The sequence below is a fragment of the Poecile atricapillus genome, chromosome W (assembly GCF_030490865.1).
Source record: "Poecile atricapillus isolate bPoeAtr1 chromosome W, bPoeAtr1.hap1, whole genome shotgun sequence".
NCBI classification, from domain to species: Eukaryota; Metazoa; Chordata; class Aves; order Passeriformes; family Paridae; genus Poecile; species Poecile atricapillus.
The window spans coordinates 93,386,234-93,397,475 of NC_081288.1; the positions used below are offsets into that span (position 1 = coordinate 93,386,234).

Below are 11,242 nucleotides of genomic sequence, written 5' to 3' on the forward strand. Positions count from 1 at the left end.
GCTTGTTGTTCAGGGACCCACTGGAAAGTGTTCTTTTTGCGGGTGACCAGGTAAAGAAGGCTCACAGTCTGGCTGTACTCAGGAATGTGCATCCTCCAAAAACCTTTGGCACTTAAGAAAGCTTGCGTTTCCTTCTTGTTGGCTGGTGGAGACATTGCAGTGATCTTGTTGATGACATCAGTAGGGATCTGACGCCGTCCATCTTGCCACTTTACTCCCAGGAACTGAATCTCACGATCTGGTCCCTTAACTTTGCTTTTTTTGATGGCAAAACCGGCTTTCAGGAGAACCTGGATGATTTTCTCTCCTTTCTCAAAGACTTCTGCTGCTGTGTTCCCCCAGACAATGATGTCATCTATGTACTGTAGATGTTCTGGAGCCTCACCCTTTTCCAGGGCAGCCTGGATCAGTCCATGGCAGATGGTGGGGCTGTGCTTCCACCCCTGGGGCAGTTGGTTCCAGGTGTACTGCACTCCCCTCTACGTGAAGGCAAACTGAGGCTTGCATTCTGCTGCCAGGGGAATGGAGAAAAATGCATTGGCAATGTCAATAGTGGCGTACCACTTCGCTGCCTTGGACTCCAGCTCGTACTGGAGCTCCAGCATGTCTGGCATGGCAGCGCTCAGTGGTGGAGTCACTTCATTCAATGCACGATAGTCTACAGTCAATCTCCATTCTCCTTCAGATTTACACACAGGCCAGATGGGGCTGTTGAAGGGTGAGTGGGTTTTGCTGACCACCCCTTGGCTCTCTAGTTCTCGGATCATCTTGTGGATGGGGATCACAGCATCTCGAGTTGTTCTATATTGTCGGCGGTGCACCGTCGAGGTGGCAATTGGCACTCGCTGTTCTTCCATTTTTAGGAGTCCTACTGCAGATGGGTTGTCTGGCAGTTCAGGAAAAGTGTTCAATTGCTTGATGCCCTCCGTCTCTGCAGCTGCTATCTCAAATGCCCACCTAAGCCCCTTTGGGTCCTTAAAATACCCACTTTGGAGGTAGTCTATGCCCAAAATGCATGGGGCCTCTGGGCCAGTCACAATGGGGTGTTTCTTCCACTCATTTCCAGTCAGGCTCACATCAGCTTCTACTAAAGTAAAGTCCTGTGATCCCCCTGTCACACCAGCAATAGAAACAGATTCTGCCCCTACATATCTTGATGGGATTAGGGTGCACTGTGCACCAGTGTCAACCAAGGCCTCATATTTTCGTGGTTCTGATGTGCCAGGCCAATGAATCTACACAGTCCAGAAGACACGGTTTTCCCTAGCCTCTACCTGGATAGAGGCAGGGCCCCTCTAAGCCTGGTTATCTTTCTTTCTTTGGGTATATGTCTTGGAGGTTCCTTCAAGGGAATCAGACATGTCATCATTATACTTGTCAGTTTGACTACAGGCTACTGGAGCGGCTTTCTTTTTGGTGGAGTATCCCCCCTGAGTCTTGCTGTCTTCCAATTCAAGCATCTGTTTTCCCAGAGCAGCAGTAGATTTTCCATCCCATCTTTTCATGTTTTCTCCTGAAGCCATAAAATAGATAGCCTTCGAGAAATAATGGGTTAAAACATAGAATATGAAGGGAACATCTGGAAGTAATAAACACAACGACAGGAGGGAAAGAGAAGGATAAAAAAAATCACCGGGCTAAGCGTAATTTAAGCCGAAGCTAAAGCATGCCTAATGTCAATATGATAAGTTGGCCCTAGGAGGTTGGGAACTCGGCCAACTACACCGGGAAAGGACCAAATTTGGAAAGAAGTTCAAAAGTTTAAGGAGGAAGACTCCTCGGAGACCCTCGCCCACGATGAAGGCCGACCGGAACGACCCCCGAAAAGATCCTCAAAATAGAAGTTTCCGCCCACGCCCCGCCTACGGCACGCCCCATATGAATATGCATTGATATGATGTAATTCCAAACCTAAACTGTATAAAAGGCATGCTTTTGTTGTAAGACTTTGGAAAACTCCCTTTAGAGATTTCCCCAACGTGCACGTTGCTAATAAAATACCTCCTGTCTATCTGACTTAAACTGCGTCTCTTAGACAGTTATTCATCGCCTTTTGGGGCAAAATTCGGCATCAGTTCTGGCGACCCAGATGGGACGAAACAGGAGACTCAGACTTTGAGGGGTTCCCTCCGAAGAGCCGGTCCGGGGCCGGGACCCTCTGGGGCCCCTGACGGATTTTTGTCAGAAGAGACTCCCCTCCCGGACCAGCGCTCTTCGGCAGAGGAAGGATTCCCTGCATCTCCTGCTCCAATTAAGAGGTATTTTTAATTGTTTATTGGTTTTGGTTTAAAGCGCTTTATTGGGACACGGGGGTCAGACGTGACCACCGAAGGGTAAACCAGGGGACGCCCTGGTAAAAATCCCTAATTGGTACCATTTGTGTTCGATATCTCGGACATCATAGGTTTTGGTACTATTGGTGTTTGTCCCTAATTGGTACCATTTGTGTTCGATATCTCGGACATCATAGGTTTTGGTACTATTGGTGTTTGTCCCTAATTGGTACCATTTGTGTTCGATATCTCGGACATCATAGGTTTTGGTACTATTGGTGTTTGTCCCTAATTGGTACCATTTGTGTTCGATATCTCGGACATCATAGGTTTTGGTACCATTGGTGTTTGTATGTGTTTTGTGTCATAGGTTTTGGTACCATTGGTGTTTGTATGTGTTTTGTGTCATAGGTTTTGGTACCATTGGTGTTTGTATGTGTTTTGTGTCATAGGTTTTGGTACCATTGGTGTTTGTATGTGTTTTGTGTCATAGGTTTTGGTACCATTGGTGTTTGTATGTGTTTTGTGTGTTCGTTTTATGTGTTTGTTGCAAAGTTTTATAGGAGACATCTTGTCACTCTTTATGTAATAGACTGAAACGCGCATTGTGCTGTCTACGTGCCTTGAATTTGGGAAGCCGGTACTTCACAGTTTGAGGGCGACTTTTTTTGTGACAAAACCTGGTAAAACAATTTTATTTTATAAGTGTGTGTTGTATGTGAGGGTGAGTGAGACGCAGCGTAGCTGCGAAGCGAGAGGGAGTCCTGCTCCGCATTTCCTGTTCTTCGCGAGAAGCCAGGTCGGAAACGGACGAAGCGATTGAGATTGTGTGCATGAAGTGTTAAAATATATCAGCATATCGTGGTTGCGAGAGAGGGACTGTTTCGGTTAACAGAAAACGCAGATACAGGGGATAGTCATGGGAGGTCAACAGAGTAAGGACGTAAATATGAAAACCCCCTTAGGGTGCATCCTAAAGCATTGGAAGGACCTGGGAGGGAGTCCGGGGTTGGAAGGAGGGCAGCCCATTAAAATCAGAGATTGACGGGAGAAAAAACAACCCTCAGGGACTAGATAGTCCACAGGGGTCAGGGAGCTACATGAATGCTGACAGCCCACCCACACTGGAGGTTGAGGGGGAGGAAGGCAGTGGGTCAGAAGCAGAGAGCCGAAGGGAGGCACGTAGCATACCCGAGCTCAGTCCATATGGAGATAGCAACACCTCCAGAAATGGAGGCGTCTGTAGAATGGAAACCAGTGCACCAAGGACTGGGGATAAAAGCAATTCACCGGGAGGCGACGTCCCTAAATTGAGATACAGCAAGAAGAATGATAATGAGGCATGCGAAAGGGAGGCAGAGAGTAACTCACAGAAACTGAACATAGTAATTCAGATAGAGGATAAGAGAAGTGGAGGGGGAGCAGAGGATGAGAGGAACCGCAGCCCGGGACAGGATAAGAGCTGGCAGATACAAAAGAGGCGACAGACGCAGGATGAGAATCGGATGGATTGTGTGATAGAGATAGGAGAGGAAAATGAAGAGCAAGAAGGGGGAAAGAAGAAAGAGAAGAGAAAGAATAGGGAAAGCATTGAGGCACAGGAAGAAAATCCCGGGGAGGGGACCAGTCACTCGTATTACACCAGATCTGTGGCACGGGGGGAAGCAAAGCAAGGGGAGAAAGGGAATCGCACGATAGCTCCTCTCCGACAAGTTATGCCAATGGTAGGGGAAAAGACTAGAGTAAAGGTGCCATTCTCGACGAGTGATTTGAACAATTGGAGGGATGAGGCAAGGAACTTCAGGAGGAATCCAGAGGGAGTAGCAAAGAGGTTTGAACTAATGGCAAAGAACTTAGATATTGATTGGGAGGATATAGAAGTGATGTTGTCAGAGTTGACAGATACGGAAAGGGAACTCGTATTGGAAACGGGGAGGCGACATGCCCAACTATTATCGGGGAGACTAAAAGATAATTTTCCCAGCAGTAAACCAGAGTGGGACCCGGGCAACGCGGAACACTATCAACGGCTAGTGCAGTATAGAGCTAGGGGAGGGTAAAAAGGAATTAGACTTTTTGATTGATACGGGAGCAACCTTTTCGGTTTTAAATCAAGAATTTGTACCTAAAAGTGATGAATTTGTGCAAGTTGTGGGAGCAACAGGCCAACCAGAAAAGGCTTACTTTTGAAACCCATTAAATACAAAATTGGGAAGCAAATGGGAATTCATCAGTTCCTGTATTTACCAAATTCACCAAAACCCCTACTAGGGAGAGACTTATTGGAGAACTTGGGGGCCGTAATAAAGTTTAACAAAGACCAATTGGAGTTTCAAGTAAATGAAGAACAACTGATTACAGCTCTAAGCCTAACGATCAGTTGTGTGGAGCCTAAACCTGAAAGCCACAATTTCGAGCAAATCCTGAGCAAGATGTACCCATTGGTGTGGGCTACTGATATACCTGGAAAATCAAAACAAGCAGCACCGATTGTCGTTGAACTTAAAGCTGGGACAAAACCGGTGAGAAAGAAACAATACCCTCTGAGGATAGAAGATAGGAAAGGGATTGAGCCCACAATCAGAAGGTTTATGGAACTGGGGTTATTGGTAGAATGCGAATCAGATTTTAATACACCAATCCTGCCAGTCAAGAAACCTAATGGAACCTATAGGTTAGTCCAGGATCTGAGAGCAGTAAATGAAATAACTAAGGCATTGCATCCGGTAGTTGCTAACCCATACACGCTTTTGACCAGACTGAAGGAGAATTTGGCCTAGTTCACCGTATTAGATTTAAAAGACGCGTTCTTTTGCCTCCCCTTAGCTCTCGAGAGTCAAAAGATTTTTGCCTTTGAGTGGGAATCTGTAGATAGTGGAAGAAAGACCCAACTCACCTGGACAGTGTTGCCCCAAGGGTGGTGCAATTCCCCTACGATTTTTGGGAATCAGTTAGCCAAGGAACTAGAACAGTGGGAAAGGCCGCTGGGAGATGGCACCCTTCTGCAGTACGTAGACGACCTCCTAATAGCAACAGCGACAGAGGAAGAATGCATTGAATGGACCATTTCCTTGCTGAATTTCCTGGGTTTAAATGGATATCGAGTCTCTCGACAGAAAGCACAGCTGGTACAGACACAAGTGGTGTACCTGGGATACGAAGTCTCCAGAGGACAGCGATCCCTGGGAGCAGCTAGGAAAGAGGCCATCTGCCAGATGCCCAAACCAGAGACGGTGAGAGATCTGCGCGCCTTTTTGGGGATGACAGGTTAGTGTCGGTTATGGATCTACCAGTACGGGATACTCGCTAAACCACTGTATGATTTGTTGAAGGAGGCTAAGAGCATCCTAGTTTGGACTCCCGAGGCAGAAGAAGCCTTCAAGAAGTTGAAGATGGAACTAATGAGAGCACCAGCCTTAGGTCTCCCAGACGTATCAAAACCATTCTGGCTGTTCTCCCACGAACGACAAGGGATGGCCTTAGGAGTCCTAGCACAGCAGCTGGGACCGCACAAGAGAGCTGTGGCCTACTTCTCTAAGCGATTGGATGAAGTAAGCAAAGGATGGCCAGGCTGTCTGAGGGCAGTGGCCGCAGTGATAATTAACATAGAAGAGGCCAGGAAGCTCATGCTGGGCCAAAAGGTGACTGTACTAGTATCCCACACCGTGTCAGCTGTGCTAGAACAGAAAGGCAACCATTGGTTGTCGCCTTCCAGATTCCTAAAATACCAGGCCGTTCTGGCTGAATCAGATGACGTAACCATTCAGGTAACTAACATTGTGAACCCAGCTTCATTTCTAGAAGGAAGAGCCCCGGCAGAACCCATCGAACACGACTACCTGGAGACAATTGAAGCTGTCTATTCCAGTCGCCCGGACCTCAAAGAAGAGCCGTTCGAAGATGCGGACAACTGGTTCTCGGATGGCAGCAGCTTCGTGAAGCAAGGAGTAAGAATGGCTGGTTATGCGGTCACTACTACAGAAAGGGTAATTGAGTCGAACCCCTTACCCACAGGAACTTCAGCCCAGAAGGCAGAACTGATAGCTCTGACTCGAGCTCTGGAATTGGCAGAGAATATGCAAATCAATATATGGACAGACTCTAAATATGCCTTTTCTGTTGTACATGCTCATGGGGCCATCTGGAAAGAAAGAGGACTGTTGACTACACAAGGAAAAACAGTCAAACATGCAGAAGAGGTTCTGCGATTGCTAGAGGCGGTCCAACTCCCAGCTCAAGTGGCCATAATGCATTGTAAGGGACATCTGAAAGGCAATACTATTCCAGAAATAAGAAATAGAAAGGCAGATACAGAGGCCAAATTGGCTGCCACAAAGTCTAGGGAAGTGGGAATAATGGCCCTAATACCAGGAGACCTGGATATCAGTATCAAGCCAGATTACCAGGAATCAGACCATAAATGGATTCAAAGAAATAAGGGCAAAATATTAGAAAATGGTTAGGGTCAATTGGAAACAGGACAGTTAGTAGTACCAGGAAATGTGATGTGGCAGTTTGTAAAAGCAGAACATGAGAAGGCCCATTGGGGTTTGGATCCGCTTTACCAATATTTGCAAACCAGGATAGCAGGACCGAAATTATTTACTACTATAAAGCACGTAACATCCCAGTGCGAACGGTGCCTGAGAAATAACCCGAATACGAGAACCAAGATACACCAAGGAGCCATAAGTCGAGGTAAATTCCCAGGTGAAGTATGGCAAATTGATTTTTCTGAGCTCCCAAGAAAAGGGGGGCTCCGATATTTGTTGGTATTAACTGATACATTTTCTGGGTGGCCTGAAGCATTCCCTTGCAGGACAAACAAGGAAAGAGAAGTGACCGAAATACTGTTGAATGAAATCATTCCGCGGTTTGGGGTACCGAAGAGTATTTCCTCGGATAGGGGTACACACTTCTGTGCGAAAGTGGTGAGAGCAATAAGCAAAGCATTATGGTATCAAGCCTTGCCTATTGCTCTGCTGAGGCTGAGAGTCAAACCAAGGTCAAAAGAGAAGCTAAGCCCATTCGAAATCCTGTATGGTAGACCTTATGCTATGCAAGTTGTAAACGGGGATGCCATAGGCCAAATCGGTAACCAGTACATTTATGATTATGTAATTACAGTGGGGAAACAATTAGATAAGAATGCTACCGTGGTAATAGAGCACCAACCTAAACAACCTGATTGTAAATTGCATCCGTTTAACCCCGGTGATTGGGTGTATGTTAAGAATCTTTTAGGAAAACCCCTACAAGAGAAGTGGGAAGGACCTTTCCAAGTGCTGCTGACTACCTTCACCGCGGTCCGGATCAAGGAGCGACCTACGTGGATTCATTACTCGCGGGTCAAGAAAGCTCCAGAGAGTAAACAAGAGGAACGGACATCATGACCTTGACTTCACCTCAAGCCCTTTCAACCCTGATCATTGGACTCTCGATAAGTATAGTTCTTCCCCGAGACTCTGACCCGATAGATCCATGGTCTCACGCACACCAGTGTACCCACCCGGAATGGGGAGCGAAGGGACCCTATTTCGAGGTATATGCCCTACGTAACAATCAGCCATACGCAAGTAAATTATGGCATCAATCTTCCATGGTAGCATACAAGGGAGACCAAATCCAAATTGGGTGTCGAGAGCTTGACTCAGTGGAAGGAAGAACAAAGCAGCTAGTATTGACAATTCGATCCTTGGGGAAGTCAGCATCCGAACATAACTTAATTACCTTTAGTCCGGTAAAAATGGGTAAGCCCACTATTTGGAGGCAGCAAAAGGGCCCAATTTCATGTCGGTGGAGTGATTTCCGGGAAGATCCAACCGGATCACAGCCCCAAAGACTTGCCCCAAGAAACCACTCCACCAGCGGAATGCAAACAATGTTTGGGCCAGTTATGATTATATCAAAAATAAGTGGCAATCGGTTAGCACAGAAGCATGTATTCCTAGAGGACAGCTAGGTTATGTTTGCGAAAACGCTGTAGTAGAGGCAGAAGATTTATGCTTAGATGCTGAGAATAGAGTGTGCACCTTTGAAGTGCTTTTGCGTAATCGAACACAGTCACAAGTTTACTATATAGGGAATGGGTGTGCTTGCGTACGGACAGCCTGTGACAATGTCACTATAGATAATTGCCAAGAAGAAACTAACAATACTAACTTTTGTGTATGCAACTTTACCAAAGTAGTGGGTTGCGATTTTCATTATACTGTCCCAATAACTACTCAACAGCTAATTAACACAGATTTTAACCTGTATCGAGAAATACCAGAATTGCAAATAGGGATGGATGTCAAAATTCTCAAAGCAATGCTTGCACACCCTAAAGTAAAGGAATTGGTGCAAAGAGTGAATCAAACAACTACACGGATGGTATGGCAGGTAGAACATGATTCAGAAAGAATAAAGAATGTCCTCACCGAAGTAGAACAAATAGGCCAGCATCATTGGTGGGATATCTTCACAGGATTTTCCCCAACAGCCACACAGGTTTTCAATTACCTGGTGCCCCCAATGATATTGGTAGTTGGAGCCTTGTTGGTTTTAACTTTTACAAATATTTTTATGTGGTGGAAGCTAAGGATCATAATGAAAAAGACCCAAATGGTTTGGGCTATGGTACGAGCGCATCAGCGCTCTTAGGATTAGACATCAGCACTCTTAGGATCAGACCTTGACGAAAGAATTCGTAAGTCATAAGAAAAGGGGGGAATGAAGCCATAAAATAGATAGCCTTCGAGAAATAATGGGTTAAAACATAGAATATGAAGGGAACATCTGGAAGTAATAAACACAACGACAGGAGGGAAAGAGAAGGATAAAAAAAATCACCGGGCTAAGCGTAATTTAAGCCGAAGCTAAAGCATGCCTAATGTCAATATGATAAGTTGGCCCTAGGAGGTTGGGAACTCGGCCAACTACACCGGGAAAGGACCAAATTTGGAAAGAAGTTCAAAAGTTTAAGGAGGAAGACTCCTCGGAGACCCTCGCCCACGATGAAGGCCGACCGGAACGACCCCCGAAAAGATCCTCAAAATAGAAGTTTCCGCCCACGCCCCGCCTACGGCACGCCCCATATGAATATGCATTGATATGATGTAATTCCAAACCTAAACTGTATAAAAGGCATGCTTTTGTTGTAAGACTTTGGAAAACTCCCTTTAGAGATTTCCCCAACGTGCACGTTGCTAATAAAATACCTCCTGTCTATCTGACTTAAACTGCGTCTCTTAGACAGTTATTCATCGCCTTTTGGGGCAAAATTCGGCATCACTCCACAGTCACGTAGGAAAAACCACAGCTCAGCTCGTAGCTTTTTCTCTCTATCTGGGGAACTTCTGCGTTGAGTACCAGGGCTCCTGGTCTGTACTGCCGAGACTGGAAGAAGGTCCTCCCTGAGTTTCTTGAGATTCTCCTCTATTTTGTCTTGGAAGTTTTGCATACGTGTTTCCACAGCTGCAATTGTTGCCTGTATGGGGCCATGCACAGTATCTGCATATGATCGGAGCTTCTTTGCCATATCCAGCACAGTCTCCTCCCGGTCATCCCGCTTCATTGTTGCTAAAGCAGAAGCGTATTCTTGTGGCCCAAGTCGAACAAGTTTTCGCCACATCACAGATGTACATGGCACCAAGTCTGGATTTCTAGTACCTAAGTCACCCACGAAGACAATCTCTACTATTGCCATTTCTCTCAAGCGCTGAATCTCTTGTTCTATGTTTTTCCAACGAGTTTGCTGTATATAGAGATCGTCTGCACACAGATATCTTTGTGCCACACTTCTTAGGACCCGTTCCCAGAGACTGTAAGGGTCAGCCCCCCTCATCACTCTTTGATCGATAACCAGATCGTGTTACAGGGATCCGAGATGCCTCGCTTCAGTGCCATCTAGAACTGTAGCCTCACCTGCAGCATCCCACAGACGGACTAACCAACTAATTATAGATTCATCAGGTCGTCGAGTGTAATCTTTTCTCAGGCCACGAAGGTCCTTCAGGGAGAAAGGTTCACCAGCGCCTTCTGATTTTTGATCAGTTGCTGGTCTTGAGGGTCCTTCCCCCGCATCGCCATTATCATCATCTACTGGCCGATTGGTTTTGGTTTTGAATTTCATACCTCTCGTGGTAGGAGCAACAGACACTGGCTTAGGCTCACTGTCTGGTTTGGCCACTGGCTTAGGCTCACTGTCTGGTTTGGCCACTGGCTTAGGCTCACTGTCTGGTTTGGCTGCTGGCTTAGGCTCACTGTCTGGTTTGGCTGCTGGCCTAGGCTCATTGTCTAGTTTGGCTGCTGGCTTGGCTGCAGCCGGAGTGACTGGGGTAGCTGCTGATTTATTTGCCTGCTCTACAGTATCTAGCAGCGTGTGATAAGCATACGCTAGGGCCCAGCTTATTGCAATGAGATTTTTCTTCTTAGAATCATCACAGCAATTCTCTTCCATATATTTCCCTACTTCATCTGGGTTCTGAATTTGTTCACGTGAAAATTCTCAGGCTGGGGGATCAGAAAATTTCTTCAGAGTTCGGCCCATTCTCTCCCATTCTCTACACCACTCAGGATTTCTCACACCTGAGTCTACTTCTGGGGCAGGGGTTTCATTGGCTCTTCTGGATATCTCAGCCCTCACTCTAGAGAAGTTGCAGACCATATAGAGGAAACCTAACAGCTGAACTACCAGGAAAGTGACCAGGAAAGTGGTATTCTTAACACTCAGGGGAAACTGGATATTCTCAAAGAGGGACATAACAGATTCAAAGGAGAAGAAAGAAAGAAAAGGCTGAAAAGCCTCATTTCCTGCTCTTCCTCTAACAAACTGTGTACAATTACTAATAAACTCCCAAAATGTGCTACTGGGACTGGGAGGCAGGGTCGGGCAAAGAAACCATAAGCCAAACATACTTGACAGAAACTTCAGTCGTTCTATGAACTTCCTATAAATCATTATCACTACGCCCAGCACAATAACT

The 11,242-nt window shown here is 46.1% G+C and overlaps 1 long non-coding RNA gene across 1 annotated transcript; it reads left to right on the forward strand.

Moving 5' to 3' along the window:
* The first annotated feature begins 1,981 nt into the window (after positions 1 to 1,981).
* On the forward strand, positions 1,982 to 7,591 carry LOC131591661 (uncharacterized). The gene is made up of 3 exons (XR_009280434.1): positions 1,982 to 2,258; positions 2,866 to 2,956; positions 7,508 to 7,591. It is a non-coding gene; the product is annotated as an uncharacterized LOC131591661 (long non-coding RNA).
* Positions 7,592 to 11,242: the final 3,651 nt, after the last annotated feature.